Below are 24,897 nucleotides of genomic sequence, written 5' to 3'. Positions count from 1 at the left end.
TGAGCCAAAAGAGATGACTATTTTTTAGGGCTCCTAATTTCCCCCTACTGTATTTCAATTAGGAATGAATGAGAATAATTGCACCATCCTACACCTTTTTTAACTTTGGATATCAAGCTTTAACTTTATCAAGCTTTAAAGTTATTGTTTCTGGGGAAGATTTAGGTAGATCCTTTATTCAGATTATGGAAATGTCAATAGAAGTGGCCTAAGAGAATTTATACAGTATAAAATTTGACATCTGAATCTTGAAAAAAAATAGTTAAATTTATGTAAGTTTTTACTTTATTATTTGCGGAGTATAGTTACACAAACTGATCAGATCAGCAAGGTCCTGGAGTCATTGAGACTGACTTTGAAAGCCTTAAAGGTTATGTAGGCCAATCTTCTACCAAAATGTTAAATCCCTCCTGTAACCTTTCATACTGAGGATGATTTCTGCTTACACACTTTCAGGGATTAGGCATTCTTAACTTCAACAGGTATCCCTTAAAGTTAGTCTTCATTTATGTACAGTGGGCTTGTATGTGCTCTCCTGCTTTTGCATCCTTTAAAGTGACACAGACAGACTTCATAGCACATGTACCGTATTGTTGGTTTATATCTCCCATAAATTCTATGTGGTGCAAATTATCATCATTCCATGTTTTAAAATTTGCAATTCACCACAATTGTAAAAGAACCCAGAGCGGTATTGGCATTAGACACAGGTCAGCTCCATGTTATCCAATTATGGTGTTACACATGACTATGTTAGACTCTAACTGTGCCTTTACTTCCTAGAATAGTGAATTTGCTATTAAAGAGAATGTCTTCTTGGACCATATGCATTCCCTGCAATATAATCTTGCAACGTGGACACTGGAGATGGCATCAGGTTTCCTGGTATGTAGAATTCTCGGAAGACACAATGTGTTTATGGGGTTGGCAAATGTCGACACAGTAGGTTTATGGCTTCTTGTTTATTTTTTAGGGTTGCCATAATAACAGTACTTTGTGTTTGCAAATTATGGCACAAATATTATCTTTGAATTCTGAAATAATCCTGTGAGGCAAATACAGTAATTATGCTGTTGTCGATATTATTAAGCATAAATAAATATATCTTCTCAGTTTTAAGGATGAAGAGGTCAAATATGTTGTCATAAGTCACCCAGCTAATTCACTTTAACATCAGTGCTGAAATTTAAGAAGAGAACTTCTGATTCTGCATTCTGTGCTCTTTTCACCTCTTAATTTGATATACACATTACATGGTCCGTTGTTTCTGACTTAATGCTTACTAATTTTACATGATGCTATGAAGTAAACACCTGTGAGTCCTATATGGGTCTTGGGATTTCTCTAATCCAAGGATTGGGTTAAAACAAACCTGTGGACTTGGATCAGAATCCTTTTTTTAAAAAAGAAATCTGCATTTGTGTACCATGTCCACCTGGCTGAAATAATTTTTTCATGTTTGTACAACTTTTATCAGCAGGAGAGAATAAAGGCCCAAACCTTTCTTGTTGGATTCGATTGCTTGCCACATTCATCAAAGCAGAAGCCTAAAACTAGAGAAGCCGGTGAGTGACAAATTGCCAGTGTGTGCTGATATTGGGCACCTTCACTGTTGATGAAAAAAGAAGGGGTCATGTTGGAAAGGCCAAAGATGCCCCCATTGATGTCTAATCTGTGTTTATTTATCTCTCTCTGCTGTGAGAGTATAAACTTTGGCATGTAGATGGTGGAAGAAAGAGGTTATATGGAATGTCTGGGCCTGGTATGACCTTTTATCTCTTTGAATGAGAGTTCCCTGGTGAAGAGAAAGGTCATGTTGAACGTGAAGTATCAAGACTTTCATTAGTCCATGAATCAGAATTGTATTTCAACCTAACTCTTCATGCTGGCACCCTAGGGGGTAATAAAACAGAGCTCTAATCAAAACAGCATAATGAAATATAATCTAAAAAGGAATAGGTTTATAGGTTAGCTTTCAAAACAGACAGGTGTTTTGTTATTTTAAGAATAAAATTCTGTAACTGACAAGTTTCTTTTGTAGTTGAATATGATCTATAAAATGCATTTTTTTCACAGAACTTCAAGCAGTCCCATAGTAAGACACTTAAAGGTCACATAAATAGAACGAAAATGGGGCTCAGAAAATCTTTCAAGTGTAGGGTAGAGCTAATACTTACTTTCTTAGTCACCAATATACATTCCTTTCTGTGATGATGAACTAATTCAACTCAATCAATTTGTTTATTCATATAATCAGCAAGTCTTTACTGAATGCCAACTATGTGTCAAGAACATTATTAGATGTTGTGCCTTACCTAGTCCTTTACTGGCACAAGGGAAGAGAATAATTAGACAATGAAAGAATAATTGTGACCTGAAAAAGAAATCTATCAGATGATTGCATTAAGCTATTTGCACAATACAGTGTTCTCAGGCATATTGCCTCGAAGAATATTTTTCAGCTAGGCATTCATTGTGGAGATTTAAGTCTCTAATGGAAGACTTACTAAGGAATTAGAGATTCAGAGCTTATAATTTTCAATCCTTGTCCATATTACTGTCAGCTTTTGAAAGTGAAGAACTATTAGCCATTTTTGTCATTGTGCCAGTGGAAGTTGTCTATGGAACTGGTATATTTAAAAAAATTCTATGACACTGTTATTTATAAGATATACAACTTTTACAGATTAAAATGCATTAAATGTACATAATTTTAATGCTGACAAAGCATATGTTTATTTATTCAAATTTATTTTATGTTTTGAAGTCTAAGTTTAAACCTTTGTTACATTGAAAGTCTAAGGTTTCTCCTGCATCATTTTTCAGTGTCTGCCATGATGCACAATGTCACAGTAACACGTGGCTTCCTGCAATCCATGTTCCTACTCTGGTCTCCTTAGCCCTGGGAGAGTCCCTGGCTACTCTACCTTCGAGACACATTGAGAGATACTATGTGTAAACTTCTTATTTCACTTTTTCCTTATCTGATTCATGAATCTCTGGAAGGTAAACAGCTTGATGCTTTTGCCAGGTAGCTGTTGGAAGCCTGAGTGGTGGTCCCACATGGATTCACAGTAACCTCCCCTAGCTCTAAAGATTTTGTCATCTATTGCCAGAGATTTGACCATGTTCATACATGTAGAGCCAATGACAAGCCGTAACAGTAGTTACAATGGTACCCTGCAGATGGTAAACCTGTTTTGACATAGATTTTTAAAAATTCTTTATTTTAGAAATGTTAAAAAATGAAAACGTGATCTTAGAATCAAGGAAAATAGGGCAATTAAAACAGAGATGGTCATGTTGCTTCCCAGGAAGATGAAAGTCTGGGCAAAGGAGCTGGTAAAGGCAGTTTGTACCTGCACGATGTCTGATACTCATTAGCCGCATTTGAGCCCTCTGAGGGTCTGCATGTACGTGTTTGTGGGTGACTGCTTTGATATATTCGTTTCAATTAAAAAACACAACAAGCCAAAAGCAACTAATTTTATCTGTTCACAAAAACACACAAACCAAATGTGGATCTAGCAAGACAGTCAGATTTTTAAAGAAATTAATATTTTCTACTACCACCAGTATTTTAAAAAAATAGCATTAAAACCAAACCAAAACACAATTCTTTCTCCTAGTGGAAAGATTCAATGTTCACATTCAGAAGTTTGAAAAAAAATACAATATTTATCAAGTAAAAAGTATATTTGATTTTTTTTACAATCAATAATATACATCAAATATATCAAAAGAAAAATAAAGAAAATTAAAAGTCCTTATTTCTGATATTATGAAAATAGTGCACACATGGAACCAATGTGGCTGGTTCTCCAGCAATGATAGATTATCAGTGCCCAGGAAGAATTATGTATAAACATAATTCTTATAGTTTTTATTCTAAAAGTTACAGGAAAGTTATGAGCACAATACAAAGAATGTTTTTTCCTGATTTTTTAAAGAGCAAATTACTGATCTAATGCCCTATTGACTCTGAATACTCTGTGGTGTATTTCCTATAAACAAGAACATTTTCCAACAGGTCCTTTATATAACCATCAAAATCAGAAAATAAACATTGATACGTTACTACATCTAATTCACAGGCACCATTCAAGTTTGCTAATTGTCCCAGCAATATTATTCTTCATAGCAAAAGTATCAAGTTCAGAATCTTTTGTTTCCTTCAGTCTGGAAAAGTTTCTCATTCTTTCCTTGACCTTCATTATCTTGATACTTTTGAAGATTTCAGGCCAGTTATTTTGTATAGTGTCCGTGAATTTGGATTGGTTTCATGTTTCTTCACGATTATATTCAGGATAGGAATCTTTGGCAGAAACACCACACAGGTGACACTGTGTTCTTCTCATTGCCCTGTGTTAGGTGGTGCACAATTTTGATTTGTCTCCATTCCTGGTAATGTTTAGTTTGATCACTTCATTAAGATTGGATCTACCAGTCTTCACCAAAGTACTTGTAATTAACAAGTACTTGGTGAACAGGTGTTTGGAGAAAGACTGAAAATTTTATGCTCTTAACCAAATTTCATTATTTTATTCAAGGGATTATAATCTGTTACTATCATTTATTTGATGCTGAATTTTTTTTTCTAGCTTTTGCTCGTAGGAGCCCCTTTAAGTTGGCTTTTTGTCTTTTAGCACATCTCTCCGTGGGTGCCCTTCTTGCCCCACTGGGGCTCTGACACCTGCATCAGGTTTCCTTCCTGCTCCATCTCTTGGACATACTTTTCCCCGCCCAGGCTCTGGCATTGTGCTGTCGCCCCCTCAATCCATCCCCCACCTCATTGGTGGAATCAATGTCTTTCCTGTCCAGACCCACCTAATGTCTTTTATACTGAATTGTTCGGAAAGGGAAGAGGAAGATGAATTTTTGTTCTTAATGTCTTCTTTCAATTCCTCTTCTATATCTTTATTAATTTATTAAAAATTTTTTTTTGAGCACCAATATTGTGCTGGGTACCATCTTGGTCCAGTAGACACAGAGATGAGTAAGATACAGTTGTCCCTTTTGGGAGCACAAAATGTAGCAGGAAAGATAAAGCATGAGTACAACCATCTGAAATTCATGGTTGCTCGTGTTCTATTAGAGGGATAAGAGAAGGGACATCAAAGGGTCCTGCTGCCCACAGCCTTGAGGGAGGCTTCAGAGGAGAGGTCACTTTCAAACCTGCAGAGGACATTCCGGGTCCAGGGAAGAGCATAGATGAAGGCATGGAGGCCTGAAAGTACCTGAAACCTTTGGGGAATAGCAAGTGGTCACTGGGATCAGGAAGAGAATAAAAGGACATGAGACCATGGATATATATTAAGATAAAAGCAGGAAGAAGAAAAATTAGGGCCAGATGAGAAGGACTTTGAATGTCATGTTAAAGTTTAAACTTTGCATATTAGGGAGTGTGCTTTACAAAGATAACTTTGGCTGTAGTGTGGAGAAGAAACTGAAATTACGTGAGAGACCAGCTTAGAAGGATGTTGTCCACCCTTGCTTCTCTAGTAAGCAAATGGTCTACGACTCTGGTTTACCAAGGCCTCCAGGGACAGTGAGGCAAAGCGTGGGATGCAGGTGAAAAAGTTCTGGTGTGTAGCACTTGCTGGATTCCTCAGTTGTTTATACTCCCACCATGGCCAATTTCAAGCTATAACATCTTGTTACTGAGCAGCATTTGGAAGAGATTAGCATGCCGTCGGCTCTCCCCAGGCAGCACAGGCTGGCTCGAGCACACCACCGGGAGGTGAAGAGGCTTCCTCTAAGGGGAAGTGCATGTGCGTGTGAGATCACAGGAAGCGGATCAAAACTGCATTTCATGGACCAGGTTGGTGACCTTCTCTATAGCAGAAGGAGCTGAGGCCACCCGTGGGTCAGTAAGGCACCTGGTCGCCCGGGGGGACCTGCTCCAGGGAGCAGCAGGACAGAGTCTGCTCCTGGTTGTCTGGGCAAGAGATGGCGTGAATGACAAGCTGTGCCACTGAGGGCGGGTCCCCTGACAGCAGGTTGAGGAGATCCAGGGACGAGCAATACTGCCCATGAGGCGTTCAGAAAGCGTTGCTCTGCTGCTCCAGGACAGAGCCGTGGCAGGAGGCGGCTTCTGGAAGGAGTTCAGATCTGCTGACAGGCTGTGCTCTCAGAGCTGCCTCTGGCGTGCAGGTTAGTGATCCCCTGTAGACTCTCAGAGTGACTTTTCTGAGCACTTCCAGTTTCTTCTCTGTCATGTACTTCCCCTGAGACAAGAAAGCTATCAGTTTGAATTGGGGGTAAGAGAACAATAAAAGCAAGCCATGATGGTAAAACTGAGTCTCTATTATCTGATCGCTGTCCTAAATGCTTTACATCTTAAGTCTTTAATCATCACTGCTGTTATTCCCGTTTTACAGAGGAGGAAATTCAAGCACAAAGAGATTAAGTAACTCGTTAAGGTGAGATAGCTGGAGAGGTTACGATTGTGAAATGAACCATGATAGTCGGACTCCGTAGCTCGTGTTCTAGCCAGCGGTCCCCAACCTTTTTGGCACTAGGGTCTGGTTTCATGGAAGACAATTTTTCCCATGGACCAGGGGCAGGAGAGCAGGGATGATTCTGGGATGATTCAAGTGCGTTACATTTATTGTGCACTTTATTTCTATTATTAGTACATTGTAATATATAATGGAATAATTATACAATATACAACACACTATAATGCAGAATCAGGGGGAACCCTGAGCTTGTTTTCCTGCAACTAATGCTGCTACTGATCTAACAGGAGGCGGGGCTCGGGCGGTGATGCCAGCAATGGGGAGCAGCTGTAAATACAGATGAGGCTTCACTTGCCTGCCAGTCACCTCTTGCTGTGCGGCCTGGTTCCTAACAGGCCACAGACCAGGACCAGTCTGCGGCCCGGGGTTTGGGGACTGCAGTTCTAGAGTATAGCCCACTGCGCTACTCTGGGAAAAGGGAAAGTTGCAGGGAGGACAAAGAATTGGTATCTCAGAATATAATATTATCTACTACGTACCTTATGTCAGTTCAGGGTCTGGCGTGTGACAGGTGTGTAATAAATATGTCTTGAATAGATGAATAAACAACCTCACTTGCATGACTTAATCTTTTCACAATGAGAGTTTTATAGTATTATACTTCTGTCTTGCTTTTTGATTTTGAGTATTTCAGAATTAAAATGACCTTTGAGTAGTGGGTTATAGTTTCTCAAACAAGAATTTGAAAAATAATAGAAGAATGTGCCTGGTTTCATTTTTGAAACATTGTGCCAAATCTTAGATCATGGAGCTCTTCTTTATCGATAGATTTAATTAGTTTAATTATTCCTTTACAATAGCTCTTTCTCTGCTGACTTATTCTGCAGGAGGCAGGCCTGGATTAGTATGCCGAGGGCTTTATTTGGTGACAGCCGGGGCTCCAGGAGTCTACCTTGGTCTGTGTTCAGCATCCACATATCTGTCTGAAACAAGTGCTCTGGGATCTGTCTTTACCCTCCTCTGAGTTTATTGTATCAAAAGAATCTGCTTTTTGGTAGAAGTCAAGAATGCCTTATTCTATCTCTGTGATGAGAGGCAGATCTCCCATTAAAAGAAAAATTCTGCATTCCGAAAGGCTGAGTAGGTTGGCACTTTAAAGGGAATTCCAGCTGGTTAATTCAGGGCGTTGAAAAAAAGGCCCAGCATAGGAATGCTTTCTGGCTGTGGGCCCACAACATTTTCAACCGATTGTGCGTTGGAGAGATTTTCATCACATTAGGGACTTTGCTTTTCAGTATTGTGCTGTTCTGAGACAGGAAAACAAGTGAGAATACACAGGTTGGCCCTGGTATCATGGCTGCATTCATGAATATGATCAAGGCCAGTTGTATCGAACCAAAGATGGCTTCGTGCTTGCTGACTTATTAAAATAAAAATCTGAATGAGAATTTGTATAGGTGTTTTGTAAGGAGAATTTGTGGTGTTTGTGTTCATCTAGAGAGGAGTTTGACTGCTTTTGAGATTTGTAGTTGCTATGGTTACCCTCAATACTTCACAGTCTACAAATTCCTCTAACAAAACCTTGTATTTAATGCGGGGGCGGATTTTCCTGGAGTTTTTCCTCAAAGTCGACTCCACCCTCAGCTTTAGGTCTTCCCGTCACACTGTGCCTCAGAGTGTGTCTGTCTCTTGTGGGTCTCCCAGCATATCCCACTGTCACTTGTTACTTATACGCAAAGCTTGTTGGTTTTGATGGGGAAGTGGGAGGGGACACATTCTCTGATGTTCTGATTAGGCCTGGCCTTAACCTGTGTCCTTGGCTCTCAGAGGTGTCGCCTTCCTGAGTGTTTCTGCTCCTCCTCAGCTGTAGTTTCCATCCCCCAGCAATGCTCTTTCCAGCTCTCTGCATCCCTGATCAGAAATCAGAACTGCTCATTTGTTTTCGTCTCTTAATTTATGCTCTTTGATTTGCCCATTTAATGTAAGAAAAATAGTACAAATATTGTAACTGAACTGTTCCACATGTAAAAATGGATCATGTAGGCATCCAGGAAGAACCACCAAGATACTTTGTGGGAAAGAGAAGTAATTTTGGACATTATTCTCTCCTTCTAAGAGCTTATGGTCTAAATGGTGAATAGTTTCTGGTAAATCCATAATTAAAATCTGAAGTAACATGCTAAAATAGTCAAGTGATTTCTAGGAAAAGAAGGTCAGCCTCAAGGAGGAGCTGGGACTGGGATTAGGTATTGCTTAGTGAAAGGGCAGGGGCTTTGTTGTCAGATTCACCGGACTCTGAATTTCATTTTTGCCTCTTGCTGGCCGTCTGATCTCAGTTAAATGGCTTAACCTCTCTGTGTTCTAGTGGGTAAAATTGGGCTGATAATATTTGACCTTCAGGCTTATCAAGGGCACCAAAGGAAATAATATGTAAAGGTCTACTCTAGTTCTCAGCTCATATTAGAATTCTAGTTTTTTTTTTGTTTTTTTTTTCCATCTTCTCAAAACTCACCTTCAAAAATGGTAGTTTTTGGACAGGTAGAGAGAAGACAGGGAGGAACTTTAGATGAGGAAAAAAATAAGTGAAGGCCTAGAAGTAGCAATGATCATGATATGCTGTGGCACGTTGAGACCAGCCTAGCTAGAGTACTACTGAAAGTGGCAGGAAATTGGGATAACTTGAGTTTGGGGAAACACAGGTCACAAATACAGTTTGGTGCCTAAATCCTCACCCAGGTCTTTCAGGTCCTTGCTACCTAGGCCAGCATCAGACCTGCCTAACCAGGGTCCTTGGATGCCTACTCCGTACAAAGACTTACTGGGGCGACACCCTGCCTTACACAGATGTGCTAGCGCCTTTATTCCAAGTAAGGCAGAAGGAACTCTTCCCTGGGGTGGAGCACAGTGTGCCTAGTTCACCACAGCAGGACAAAGTAGCCTGGAAGAGGCTAAGACTTTTGGAGGCTGCACTGACTACGTCTTTCTGATGCTTTGACATCTTGGGATCTTACTGCCCCTCCCAAATTTAGCCAATTCCTGGAGATAGTAAAAGACTCACTCTCAAGTGCACCTCTCATATGTAAACCAACCAGTCCAGAGCCTACACCCCAACAACCTCCTTTTTGAGCCCTCACACTCAGGACCACTGTTCTGCTGCCGTGATCATCCCAGGGCCAGGTACTGGACAGCTAGGGACAGGCTCTGGGCCCCAGAGCCCACTGAAATTATTCTAACTGACCAATCCTAAGCCTGCTTACCCTGCCCCACGTGTTTCTTCCTGCAGAAGCCAGAATGAAGACTCTTGTCCGTGTCTTCTCCTCACTCCCTCTGCCTCCACAGTGACCCAGTACTTTTCCATGTGGCTAGAGCTGGCACGGTGCGCCCCTTCTCCCAGGAATTGTGAGTAACAAACTGTCTTTTCAACAACGTTGTCTTCTGAGCTGTTGGCCTTACCATGCCTGAATAGTAATAAAGCCTATGGTTTTCTTTTTTTGTTGTTGTTGTTTGTTTTTTTTAAAGGCTGGTCAAGTGAAACAGTGGAAGTGGAAAAGGAACAAAGGAATCTGTAACTGGTTGTGATCAATTGGTTGTAAACGCCACTGCACTCGGACCAACCTAAAGCCTATGTTGTAAAACAGGCAAATCCCTTCATGGGGATGGAGCAGAGATCCCTGCATCTGGAGGACAGAGGGCCATGAGTTGACAGTCAGGTGGGCTGGAGGTGGCTGTGTGGAGGGGTTTTGCCAGAGTAATAGGGGTGACCTGAGATGTAGGAAGCCCAGCAAGGGCTCTGTTGAGAAGCACATCAGGCAGAGGGCGTGTAGCACTTCTCGGGGTTTCGGCACCCAGGGTGATCAGGCACCCAAGCTCTGAAAGAACTATCAGTGTAAGACCAGACCTCAGGCTAGAGGGGAGACAGGTGGCCAAGTCAGGTACTTGGAAATGGACCTGATGTGCAAGCTAGAGAATGAATCTTGGCAACGAATCCTAAGCCCAGCTGTGAAACCTGAGGCACAAGATCAATACTGCACTAACACCAGGTCAGGATGCTCAACGCAGGGATACTGGCCCGAGGCTCCTTAAATACCTTCTGTCTAAGGTCAACTTTAAGTCTAGGAAAGACTGGATTGGGGCTAAGCATGCAGGGGAGGGCAGGGCACCCCGACTGTGAGGATTGTGGGGAGCGAGGGTAGAAAGCAGACCAGGGCTGACAGAAGGTGCTGTCAGAAGTCCCTCCTTCTCTCAGCCTCCCTCAGGGCCCCCGCCAGAACTCCTATCCTCTAAGTCCTGCTCCTCCACTTACTCCCAGCCTGTCCCCAGTCCATGAGTTTCTTGGCCCCAGAAGCCCATTTTGCTCTCATCACCATGTGGAAGGTGCCTTTGCAAATGTACAGCCCCTAATACCCTGCATATGCATAACAGGTCTCTACTTGATTGCATCCAAGAGCCTCTCTGTCACTACCAGCAGCCTGGAGAGCTCTGTTCTGAGCTGCTGCTTAGAGGAGGGTGCTGACTGATGGAATTTCTTTATGGATCTCTTTGTTTTTCCCCCTTTTTTCCCCAAGAGGCAAACCTGGCTTTGTTATTAAGTACTCTAGGACTGAGGTGAGTCTGACACTATTCCATACCTGACGTTCATAGCCACTGTGATCTGAGTATCACAGACATTCACTGCTCCTCTGCAAGGGGACATGGGCCAGACTCTTTCCAAAAGGGATGGTTAATAGAGACTGGCTCAGTGTTAGGCACCCTTGAATCCAGGCTCTCCCTGTTCCCAACTGTGAAGAGTAGCCCACATGTGAACTCATCCTTAGTAGACCCAGGGTGCCTTCTATCCATAACTACTTTTAGGGGAAGCGTGTATTCATAGTATCTTTAGGCTACACATATACTCACATACATATACATGTGTGTGTCATATATACATGTACCTATTTGTATATACTCAAAAGATGAAGCTTGGCCCCACAATTGTTTTAAACAATTTCTTTCACTATACCAGAGACACCCCAATGCCATATGTAAATTGCCTTTGGGTCTATGTTCAACCGTTGTTATGGTTCAATTATGTCCCCTAATAATTCATAGGATGAAATCCTAACCCCCTGTATCTCAGAATGTGACCGTATTTGGAAATAGGGTCTTTATAGAGGTAACAAAGTTAAAATGAGGTCATTAGGGTATATCTTCTTCCAATATAAAAGGGAAATTTAGACACAGGTACAGGAAGAAGTTGATATGGAGACGCAGGGTGAATATGAGCACCCATGAGCTGGGGAGAGAGGTTTGGAGCAGATCGTTCCCTCATGGCACTCAGAAGGAACCAGCCAAGCCAACACCTTGATCTTGGACTTCCAGCCTCCAGAACTACGAGATAAGTCTGTGTTGTGAGGGCCGCCCAGTTTGTGGTACTGTGTTATAGCAGCCCTGGCAAATGAATGCAGGGTCTACAGGCACAGATTTCTGTTTCAGTTACTGTGCTATATAACAAATGACCCTACAACTTCGAGCCTTAAAGCACCATTTTATGACATTCACTGATTCTGTAAGTCTGGCACTCAGACAGAACACCGTGTTGATGGCTTGTCTGTACTCCATAGTAATATCTGGGTCATTTGCTGGAAAGATACAATACCTAGGTAGAGTCATCTCAAGATGCGTTCATTCTCAGGTCTGGTGTCTGGACCGGAATGGTGCAAAGACCATTTGCACCATTTGCAGGAGCTGCTGCCTGGAGTGCTCACGTGTGGCCTTTCCATGCGGTCTCATTTCCCCACAGCTTGACACCTTCAGAGCAGTCGTCCTTCTTACCTGGTGGCTTAGGACTCCAAGCATGAGTGTTACGGTGTACAAGCAAAAGTCAAATCACCTTTTATGGCACCTTGGGAGCCACTGGAAGTCATTTCCATACTCCATTGGTTTACGCAGTCATAAGCTTTTCCAGGATCCAGGTTGTTAGGTGGTGGTGGTGGGGGAACAGACCCCACCACATGATGGGAAAAATGACAAAGAATTTTAGGGCAATGTTGGCAATGTTTCAAAATGTTCTCAATTTCCCCCAATTTTTTCCTTGAGAGGACAGGCTTGTTTAGTCCAAAACATGTTACTCCTTGATATAAGTCTTTGTAAGCGTTAGTCCATATGAAGATAGAGAGATAGAATAAGGAGAGATTAAATAATGTCTCAAAGAGAAGTGAAGAAAGTTGGATGTGACTAGATAAGAAAATAAGACTTGGTTTGGGTTTTTAGAGCTGATGTGTGAAGTGCAATGAATGGAACTTTTTATCTCCTTTCTAAAAAGGAAAAGATCAAATAGACCAGTCAAAGTTATCCTCTGAGAGTGTTAATGTCGAAGAGCTTTCACATCAACATGTTAATCAAAGCCTCATGCCCTAATCTGAGTGAGAGTTTGCTTGATCCAGAAGCCACTTGACAGAATCAGAAATACCAAAGCTCCAATGTCAAAAATATGATTACAACTTGCAGTTTTATGTGAGAGTCAGTGCCAGGCAGATACTGTCTCTTCTCCCTGGTGAGAACGAGTACATGATATACCCAGCAGGAAGAAGGACTCCTAATGTGGCTGTAATCAACTCCACTCCTACACAAGACGCTGTGCCGGGTGCTACAGGAGGTGTTGAGATGTGTTAGGATGCGGATCCTGCTTTCAAGGAGGTTATAATTTAGTGAGAACAATCCCATAACAAGCTGATTTATCATTAATACCTAAAAGAACCCCTAAAGCACAGAAAGGTTTTAGTATCATGGCTAATAAAGACTAAAGCTAGGTGCATATGGTTCTGTTCATTCTAAAGCAAGAGCTATTGCTATTCTCATCAGTGCCTCTTTAATGAGAAATCAAATGTTGCTTTCTGTCTTTCTTTAAAAATGAGAATTAAGTTGCTTAATGGCTTTTGATTCTAAAGGCAGGAAGTAGGTTGGAGGGAGAAGAGATTGATGGCAGGCCCTCTCTCTGAAGCTAGAGCATACCAAGCCGGACTTTGAGTGAGTATAGTGTGAAGGTTTCTGATCTCCAGAAAAAGAATAGCAGATGTTTCAGAGACATATACTGCTCTTTGACTATCCACTCACTCACTCACATGTCACAGCTTCCGTGCCAGTTAGATTAGAGCCCTGGCATTTGTACTGGCTGAGGCTCGATGTACAAGTCCCTGAGCAAGTTCTGGGGTGGCATGGAATAGCAGCTGGGAATTCCCCATATCTGCTCTTCTGTTTGGCCACGGGGCCACAAGTTGAGATGTCAAAGTGCCTGTCACTTAGGTTCCTGAATCACAGGGTAGAATAGAGTCCCCACTGACCTGCGTTGGACTCGAGTGAGAAATACAACTTTATTTTCTTAAGCCTATGAAATTTTGAGAGTTAATTTGCTATCATAGGAAAACATAGCTTTTCATGACTGATATACCAATGAATTCTATGAAGGGCCTGAGCAGTGACATTTGGGCTGAGTATAAGTAGAGAATGATGATTATGAGTATCTCTCTCTAAGTTTAAAAAAAAAAAGATCTCTCATACTACAATTTGTTATAAGATAATGTAAAATTGAAGTACTTAGCAGTTAATCAATATGATAAATACTGCATTTCAAACAAAGAACTTAGTGTTTGTAGACACCCTTCAGGGAAATACCTGGTTCTCATGCTTCAGCTCATCTCAGATTCTCTCTCCCCCAGGAGGCAGAGTGTCGGGCCCCTCGCTGCACAAGCCAAGGCATTGTCCCCCTCCGGCAACAGCCCCCCAAATTGTAGGCACATGCAGAGGAAAGTCTAACCAGTCCTCAAGGGTATGACTTGTTAATCCAGTCTGTTTTTCAGGGAGGGAAAATTCATACTTTTGAGGTAAATATGTTAAAATGATTCATCAGTTCTGCTTCTGAGAATTTATTTCCCAGACTATTTCCATATTTCTACTCCACCTAAAGGTTTAGTGGGTTTAAAAATAAGTGAAGGAAAAAAGATAGCTTTCTTTCCTGCTGAAGGCTAGTTAAAAGTCCATTTCCCAGCCTTTCTATTTCACCAAGAGAGGATATAAGATGTAAATGTATTCCAATTTAGCAAATTTGCTATACTGTGAAAATTGATGTTTGAAAGATCTTCCCTGGGAGCCCATCCACAGGATTGAGTGAGTATTTTATTAAAAGGGCCTTCTCTCTGTGGTGGTCTTATGAATGGATTTTGAGGATAGTAGGGCATTGTGAGTTTCTTTTTATAAAGGTCCTAGATTGGCACACCTATATTTTCCTACTTCTAGGAATTAACAGAGGCTTGAAAACAAGTCTTTGTCTAATGCAGAGAAATATACAGATGTGTATGCCATTAAGTTATAAGTCATGCGGGAAGGTTGCCTGAGTGTTTATGAACTTCTCCAGTAGGAATGACTTTTAAAATCTAAGAAGATATGCCTAATATATATGTTAACTCATGTAGGTAAAAGGAAAGTTTAGATTTGTATTTATGTATTGTTCTCCATCGTGGAATATTTCTTCTTAACATTTATTTGGTTAGTATTTAAAAATGCTGGATTTGTACAGTGCTGTCTTGACAAGTCAATACTCCTAAAAAGAGTCATGCATTATGTTAATATTTGCTCAGGAAGCACACGGACACAAGATGCTACAAAAAATATTGTCAGACTTTTCTTAAAAGGCAATTGATCTTCATTCATAATTATATGTATGTGCATGCATGACACCAAAGATGTAATGGTAATAATTTCTGTTTTCTAATGCAAATGCCTGGTGCTGCTGCCTTGGCATTGGCAAGTAAATAAATCAGCACTAGCAAATCCAAAATCATTCTCCAGGCAGGGATTCCATTCGACTAATCACCCAAGAAAACAAACAAATATACCACAAAGAGTAATTAGGAAATCTGTGAATCTGGGGTGGGGGCTGTGGGGGTTCTCGCTGGGAAGCAGCTAAGGAAGGAGTGACATATGATAGGCCACCGATTATTAAACCTGGGAGAGGATCAAAGCTCCATCCCAGTCTCATTAGATCGCACAAGGTGCTGTTTGTATCCATTTCTGAAAGACGACTAAGTTTATAGTGAAATATCTTTGTAATATATTCTGGGAGACGGGATGCTGAGGGTGCTGAATGCTGGCAAGGACTAAATCGTGGTAATATTGCATTATAGATCTTAGGCAGGGCTTTTTAATACTATAATGAATTCAGGAAAGAATAAAATGAGGTAGAAGGCAACTCATGATGTGACTAGATGAGCAATACTTCAACATTTCTCTCTGGTGGGGGATGTAGAGCAAAGGCTGCCAAGGGAAGGATGCTTCTGTGGTTAGACAGCATCTCTTTCACAGTCCTGCCAAAGGCCATTTTTCTCTTTCCTTCAGACCATGGGGTTTTATTTATTTGGTTAGTTTTACATTAATGTGCTCAGTAGCAGCTTTTGCTAATGTATTCACATTCCCAACACAACACATAAATACTGTAGATTTTTTAAAATGTATTTAAGACTATAGGCTTATTTCTACCCATATTAAAGAAAAAAATCTCTCTTATGATGCTTGTTTTCAGGAGTTTCCTGACCAGGTGTTAAGTCTGATTCTCATCCTGTCATTTGGTATGTGAGGGGTGGCTCACCCTAACGGCCCCATGTCACTCAGCATGTCCTCCTTATATACCCCAGGAAGATTCCAGCTGGGATTGAGTTAAAATAGCATTATTATGTCGTATAGAGCCCACCGAGCTGGAGTTCTGGTCTTGGCTCCTCCTTGGGTGAGTCCACTGGGCCAAGGTTGTTGTTTCTGAAGTAAGGAAATAGAACTAGGTGCCCTTTAAGCTTCTTCCAGCTTCTACAATCATGCTGGGATCATAGAAGAGGCCTTCTACTTACCTTCCATTATTTCCTAAGCACTGAGAAAAAGTTTGCATAATAATAGTTTTAAAAGTACAGGACTAAAAGTAACCCCAAGAGGAATCTAGTTCCTCAGCTAGATTTAAACTCTTCAGATAGATGAAGAACTCATCACTTTTGAAGGTAATTGGGGAGATAGAAATTAATGAGCATTTGTTGAGCATTTACCATGGGACAGGCTAATCTGATTCTCAGAACGACACTAGAGGAGGGTTGTTACTATTCTGTTTGACAACCAGGGGACTTGGGCTCAGAGTTGCACAGTTATGTAGCTGGCAAGTGGCAGACCTTGGAGTCGCACCCAGCTTCATCTACTTCTAGAGTCAGAGCTCTTTGCCCTGGTCCAAACAACCTCTTTTAAAAACAAATACTTTCTTTGCAGTACCAAAAATCTACCACCAACACTGTTTCATTTGAGTAACTATGAAGTGAGGAAAATGGGAAACCAAGATTGTTCCCATTGTACAGATGTAAACATTGAGATGTGGAAAGGTTATGATTTATCGTAGATCATAGACACATCAGTGGCAGCCTCCAGGCTACAGCTCTAGGTATTCTCTCCTGGACTTACCTTTCTCCACCTAGCTTAGAAGAGTCAGGTCAAGAGAGAATCTGACATGGAAGTGAGATCACGTCTCTGGAGTCTAAGACACTAGGGGTGAATGCTAGTAGCCTTTTCTGTATGTGCGTCCTGAGCCTGCTCATTCATCTGTAAAATGTGGGTAACATGTACACCTCACAGTGCTGGTGTGAGGTCACATGGGCTACAGCTTGGGGCAGAGAAGGGGCTCAGTAAATGTTGTTTCCCTCATCTTCCAAATTAACTGGGTTTGGATGGAAGCAGACTTCCAGTCAATCAGTGGCTTGTCTGTATAGCGACAATATTTTGACTAGAAGTTGGATGCACTAATTTTTCTGCTTCTGAAACTAGATGCCCTTCCCAGGGCTGCGGAGTGTGTGTCTAGGCTGATTATGTTGCGTAGGCAGGATTACAGATACAAAGTCATTTTCAAACTAATTCGACTCCATTGCAATTTATGCTTAAAGAGCATTTAAAGAAAGCATTAGTCTCAAAAACAAAACAAATCTATAAACAACAAACTTCAATATGTGTCCTTAGTGGTTTATATAATGTCGCTGACCTGTGGCACAGAAGGGATGCTCTTCTTATGGTAACACCGGTGTCTCCATCTCTTTTGACATACGACAGTGGTAATTACTCTTATGGATAAGTCTCACTATGGTTTTCACATTGACAAAATTTTTTTCTTAACTGTGTAAAAACTGTTTAAAAGGAACAACTTAAATATTTTAAAACTCACTCCTTGGTTTTAATATTTTAGTTAGATGTAGTTTGAATTATGTGCTGGATTATCCAAGCTGCCGCAGGAGTCATGCTGTGGACAGCACAGGTTAAGCCTTGCATGCTCGATGCTTGTTATGGGTAGAGTGCCGCCAGCTGCATACAGCTATAGGGTACTCAGAAATCCTCTAAGGAGAATGCCAGAAGAGTCCTTAGCCTGTGCGTCCAGCAGAGGACAGTAAAGTCCCAGTTTTCTTTTCTGACTGCTTTCTCTCACATGACTGCCGTTGCCTAGTGCTCTGAAGCTCCTGGATGCCTGACACATAATTGCAGACATTAAACATTTCTGGAGAGAGACGTAGAATGTATTGTGAGGTCAGCGAAATCCTTTGTCAAGACTTCTCTGAAGATCTGACCCCTTGCCATGACAGTGCAAGACCAAAAGTATGCCTATCACTCACCGGCTTTCGGCGCCTTGAGTCTTGTGAACCTCATTGGCCTAATGTTTTTGTGTTGCTTTATCTGTTTAAATGATAACAGCACTCTCTGTGACTGTGTTAGGATACACTTTCACCTGGCTGTCAATAAATGAATTATGTCATTTTCATTTTTTGTCCCCACTGCTTCTGAGATTTCATATTCTCTTTAGCAACAGAGTATTGGGATTTGATAAGATGGAAGGAGGTTTATGTTCTTTCTCCAATCCTCTTCCTTTCTCCAAATTTTTCTTGGCAATTTTCTGGCTGTTTGGCTTAAGTGGAAACCACAGGTAATTTTCTTTCTTCTAAGAGAAATGAATTATCAAAAAGCAGAAAGGAAAATAGAGAATCCATGTGGGAACCTTTGGTGAATTCTCTCTATGTTCTGAGTGTCACCCCTTGATCTGGTGGATGGAAATGCTGTGCGTTACTTATCAAAGAGGTCGCTGCCTAATGCAGGGGCTGCAATAAACTCTTTATATGGGCTAGCTGCAATAAAATGCTATAGCTGTAAGTAGTTCAGAACCACTAATGCTTGTATTTCTTTGAGGAAAATCATGAAAAATATTGAGCAATCATAACGGAGTGTGGCGAACCACATTTTCATTTATGCTCTCTGCAGCCACTCTACTGTTTGTGGTCCATGCTGGAGCTGACCAGTGTGTAGTCACATTCCATAGCACGCCAAAGACCTTTTAAGCAAGGGAGGAAAAACTACAAAGGACAAGATATATATTCTTAGCTTAGGAATTCTTAGAATGACCTGCTGTGAACTGTGGCTCCAACATAGTGATCCAGTGGCTCTGGGACATCAGGAAACCCTTGAAGGTCATGGTTCAGGATTTTGTTCTCTTGGAGAGTTCTGGAACAGAAGCTCTTCAAAACAGGCCATTCTGTTCACCTTGTGTGGAAAATACAAGCACTTAGACCATAGTAAGTCCTCAGTACACAATTGTTGAATGAATGAGTAAATGGAGCATTTTTTTAAAAATTAGGATCAAATCAGTTGGAGATTCTTTTTATTAGACATAAATGATCTCTATTTTCCCATTTAAAACAGAAAAGTTTTTGTATTAAAAATTTTATTTTAGTCCATTTATTATTAGTATTACTCTTTTTAGAAACAATTGAAACCTAGTCTTTATGGAATGCATGCATTATACTATAAGTTTAGATAAAATCCAAATGTTTTTAATAATTACCCACTATGCTGGGTATGGTGAGGTAAGCAAAGAAAGTGGAAGACGGAATCCTTGCCTGTGATGTGTATAATGTATAATAACTGGGGAGATGAGGCCAACCCATGTGAAAGTATAGCAAAGAAGACAGTCTATCATTCAGAAGCAGAATTCTAAAAAAAAAAAAAAAAAAGAAACAGAAGCAGAATTCTGTATCTCAGATTTAGAGTATGCTATAAATTCAGTGAAGAGAAAGACCACTGAAAACAGATGTGGTTGAGGAAGACTTCATGGATGAGGTTGGACTTAAATTAGATATTGAAAATGGACTGTCGTGGGGTAGAGAAGAAGGAGAAGGATGCTCAAGACATTCGGACTCCTTGGACCCTGAGACGGGGCTCACCTATGCTCTTGTTAGAGCACCTGTCACATTCCGGAAATTATTTACCTGGATGTCCTATCTTTCCTGTTGGAGGTATAAGTTTTGAGTGGCAAAGATCCTGTCTTAAATATCTGAGAGTCCTCCACTTGGCCTGGCCAATAGTGGAAAGTTAATAAATACAGGCTGAGTAAAGGAGCTCCAGCTGGGAGCTGGAAATGAGCATAGCATATGCATGTAGGTGTGAGCATGGCACACGCGTGTAGGTGTGAGCATGTCGTGTATTTGGTAGGAGGTGGAGAGGAGAAGTTGTGGCTGAGTGAGCAAATCCTGCTGATTGGAGCAGTTTGTGTTGACAGTAGTAGGAACAAGTTCGAGGTAGTCGATGGATGTTGCCATCAAGGCAGTGAAGGAGGAGTCTAGGTGGGATGTCATGGCCACAGGGAGCCACTTGAGGAGCAATGCGACATAAAGGAAGTGTCATAGGAATGAATCTGGCTGTGATGCACAAAATGTGTTGCAGGGTGGGCAAAACTATCACAAAACTGTGAAGCAATAGAATTGGACAATACAAATATTTCTAAATCAACTATTCTTTTTTTTGAAACTTAAAATGATGGATATATATGAATAAGTTATTGGTCAACATGGTTTTGTAGAGATGGCTTCTTTTTCTATAAAAGAGAAAAAATATGTATAAATGAGCACAATAAAATGAGAAAGAGACACCTTGAAACAATGTGGAACTTCCTTCTTTAGCATGTTCCAAGTGGGTTTTTATTACTTTACTAATCACGATTTCAGTAGTAAACTAGGGGTAGTAAATGTCAGCCATTGACCAGTAATGAACACACTCACATGGGATACGGGGACTTCAGTTTGAAGTAAGAGATGATTATTCTAAAAGGGTGGTGTTGAAAGTTTGGGGGAAAGTCCCTTAGATGTAAAAAATGGTCTCACCAGGAACAGCTCCTGTTGTGTGGGGAACAGCGTTTTTACATGGGAATGATTGTGAACAGGAAGCATCAAACAATGGTATTACCAAGTGAGGTGATGTGACACATGCACGTGATACGTCACAATGAGCAGAGCAGGAATGACCTTGGGGTTTGGCCCTGAAATGAGCCAACAGTTGGGGTCTCTATGGAAAGACGTGCTAGTTGGCAAGGGTTTATTGGTTTAGCTTTTTCGTCTCATTTGTAAATGTAGAAAATTGTCATCCAAGGCATATTGGAGGCTTATTCACCTTGGAGGTCAATTCAAAAAGTCCATCCTGGCTGTAGTTTTCTCTCTGTTCTCTCTATGCCACTCCTCTCTATTATTGCAGATTTTATACCTATGCTACTTACACTGATCCTATTTTATTTGTAGCACAATTTAATGACTATGTATGTCTCTCTCCTCCCACTGGTCTGTGATATTTTTGAAGGAGAGATCCATGTTCATTACCATAATCTCTGTGTCTTCAGGACAGCTATTCTGGGAAGAGACCTGAGTTCACACTTTGGGACATGAGGACAGCATGGCATGGTGGCTGAGCAGCTGCTTCCACTCAGACAGATTTACGTTTGCATGTGAATGTTGGTCTAGACAGGCAAGTAAAACCTGCATGTCTAGAGTTGAGCTCATCGTCCTGAGCCCCTTTCTGCGCCCCCCATTGCAGTGAGTGAACTCGCCATCCGCTCAGTAGGCCGATCTGCAGACTCACAATTCATCCTCGTCTTCTTCCTCCACTTTGCCCTCTGCACCCATTAACCACCAAGCCGCTTCCTCCTCCCCTGCCCTTCTACCCCTGCCCTACCATTAATGCTTTGCTTCTCATGGTAATCTGTTAGTGGTCACTGTGCCTCCACGACCTCGTCCCCCTCTAACCATTCATATTCGTAGCTCACAAATGTGAAGACATCTGTGACCACCCGTCTCTGGGCTGTGTGCATCTCTGTGACCTGTGCTTCCTGTCACAGCACTTACTATGATGCAGTGGGACACGCCCGTGTGTAATCCTCCCTACCCTGTGAACTCCCTAAGGAGGGGAAGCGTGTTGTCCTTGACACCACTGCAAACAGGCTTAGCAGAGGCCTGGCAGGCCATCAGTATTTGCTGAGAGAAAGGAGAAACAAGGCACCTACACAGCTACTGCAGCAGTGATTCTCCTTTTCTTGCTCTTCCGCATTCTCTTGTTCTTTTTTCTCTTCTCACTCCTCTTTTATTTTTGCTTTCCTAGTTATTACAGTTATTGGTTATAATTGCCACCATTGTTATCATCATCATCATCATCAAAACATCACTATCCTAATTATAATCGTCATTGTCCGTCATCACCTCAGATGACCTCTGCAGTAGCAGGGGATTGCTAGCGATGGCCAGGACCTGGGTGGAGGGCCAGCAGAAAAGGGGACAGAAATTCAGAAGACTCTGGGGAAAGGAAGATCCCTAGGACCTCCATCACCCTTCCGCCCTTTCTTTGAAGGCTTCTTTTGGAGGAGCGTCATAGGTGCTCTTCTCAGACCGGTCTGCCTGGGGCATCAGCCCACCATTCCTGATGGAAAAAGAAATGTGAACTGCAGCCGTAGTGTTGGAGTCACTCAGACCCCATCTGGAGTGCTCACAAGGCCAGGGTGGTGAATGAATGAGCCAAACTCCATTCTTCACTCCTTGGTTCTCATTTTATCTCTTTTGGTGTCTTCTTCCTCTCCCTGTTCACAGAGGCCCAGTACCCTCATGCCTGGAAGCCAACCACCCTGATTGTGGAGAGATTAAATGAAGAAAGTTTAGGCAACTTGCTGAAAGTCACACACAACTCATCATTCTCAGAACAGGGACTAGAATTTGTGTTCTCTGGATTCCAGGCTAGAGTCTTTTCCACCATATTGAATTGCCCAACGGGGATTCACTGGCTGAAATACATTAATGAGTTTGGAAAGAAGCAAAGTGAGGTTGTGTATGAGTGTGAGCGTGTGTGTGTGTGTGTGTGTGTGTGTGTGTGTGTGTGTGTGTGTTTGGGGGGGTAGTAAGCAAGTGTTTTCTGTTACTTGTTGCTTTCTTACTGCCTTTTGCTGCCATCCTTACTCTCTTCATACTCTTTTTCCATTCCCCTCTTATCGCCCCATCCCACTGTTTCTCTCCTGTGTTCTTCTCTGCCCATAAACTGTCCTTTCTCTACTGCCCTCTTCACTGCTTCCCATATCCTTATTCCCTTCATCTTTTGCTTTCTTATTTCTCCTTCCCCTGACTCCTCTGCAGCTTCAATGGGCCCCTAAAAATATGAAATCCTGTATTTTCAAGGGACATTAAGGATATGTAATTTTGATTAATTTATACTATAGCCAGTTTTATAAGGATTATTTGATATCCAATGAGCCTTTGAAAAGTCTTAAAGTTTTTTTTTCCCCCCCGAAATGGTAACATTACATTTTTTTTGAGTAAAACTAACTCAAACACTTGAAGACCAAAGTTTTCTTGGGAACTGTATTTCTTTGCTCACAAAAAAGATATGCATGCCTATCTTTGCACTTATGGAAGCTGCAAGAAATGGACACTCTGAAAATTGTGAAGCAAGAGAAAATTCTATAGCCATGTACCAACATCCCATTCTTGGGAGCAGTGGCAGGCTTGGGAGGGCAAGAGTGTGAGTACAGATTAAATTAAATAGACCGAGGTCAAGACAGGGCCTGGCAAAGGCAGGACTTAGTCGAGGAGTCTGGATAGGCAAGATTTCTGGGTGGAGGGAGCTGAAAGCATGGCCCCAGGGCCCAGGGCTTCTGCTGGCCAGTGGGTAGGGTGGGCTCTGGGCACTGAGGCCGGGGTCAGCTGTGAGTGAGGCTTTTTCCTCCGCTTGTACACCAGAGCTCCTGGGTTCATTGTTGTGGGCCGCTCACATCCCCTCCAGCCCTGTCTCTGCAGGGGTACTCTCTGGGGGCTCTTCCTGGAGACACAGCCCTGAGCTCACTCCTGCTTTCAGTGTTGTTAGCACCCGGTTTCTTACATCACTGCTGGATTGGTTGTGATTTCTGCTTTCTACACCTGAGCTTTGATTTTACAGTCTCACAGATGATTATTTTAACTCTAGAGAAGGATAATGGAAGAGGCAATTTTGTCTGATTTTTCAAGGTGGGAAGAGCACAAGTGGTAGTTGTATAGTCTCATTTGATTCCCTACTTGCAAGTATTTCCCTAACATTCTGCATTTATCAGCTTGGACTTTGAGAACTTTCTTAGCCCTTGTAAGGTGTGTTTAGAGATTGTCCTGCATATCACTCGATATATTTATCTCAGGGTGGCTATAGGAGGGAGATATGACTATCGGTAATGGTAGTATTGATGAGACCTGCAATTAAGTGGTGAGACCTGACTAATAATTAGTGACTTCATCAATGGGAAGATTAAGGTCCAATTGTTCTACTGATACAGTACTGAGCATCCTGAGAAATATTTTAGGATTGCTACACTCAGTGAATTAAATTAATTGATAGTGTGGCAAGGGGGTCATTATTTAGGTTGGGCCCAATTTTTGTTTTTCTATTTTGATAAGATATTTGATAAGATGTTGACTTAGATCTTGAGAGGTGGGGAAGAGATTCTGCTGGAAGTCTTAAATTAATTGATACCATAGTTGAAATTCGGGCCGGGGATGAAAGTACTAGATAAAATTTGAAAGGTGACTCCCACTGTGGGGTTCTCACATAACAGAACAAGGCGAACACAGCTGTGTGGATTTCCTGCTGGCTTGGGTGAGGTTATCCACGCTGCTGTGTGGGGGATTCTTTCTCCACAGTGTGTGTCAGTGGTAGATTCAGTAGTTGAATTGCACAAGTTAAGCAATTAGCATCTATCTTTTTAAAAATTTATTTTTTTTAATTCATTTTTAAACGTCTATCTCTGAGTCTTCAAAATCTAGGCTCAGTGGAAGTGACTTGCATAAAATCACCCCCCTATAAATGTTAGAAACTAACCGCTGGTCCAAGAGGCAGAAGGGGGTTGAAGGTGGAGAACTGTGGTTATGAGGTTCTGGGAGTGTCTCCATAAATCTCCAGGCTCTGTGGGTCTCCCTGTTGGAGGGTTAATGAGTGTCCACAGCGAAAGGAGGATGAAGTGCCCAGGAACTGTGGTCAGACATGGTGGGGGATGTGAGGGGAGCTGCCAGGACCAGGCTCGGCGTAGGGATTTGGTCAGACAGAGGGCAGGACAGGTCGCTGAGAACTGTAG

The sequence above is a fragment of the Propithecus coquereli genome, unplaced genomic scaffold, assembly GCF_000956105.1.
Source record: "Propithecus coquereli isolate 6110/MARCELLA unplaced genomic scaffold, Pcoq_1.0 Scaffold323, whole genome shotgun sequence".
In the NCBI taxonomy this organism is placed as follows: Eukaryota; Metazoa; Chordata; class Mammalia; order Primates; family Indriidae; genus Propithecus; species Propithecus coquereli.
This window is presented reverse-complemented; position numbering follows the sequence as displayed.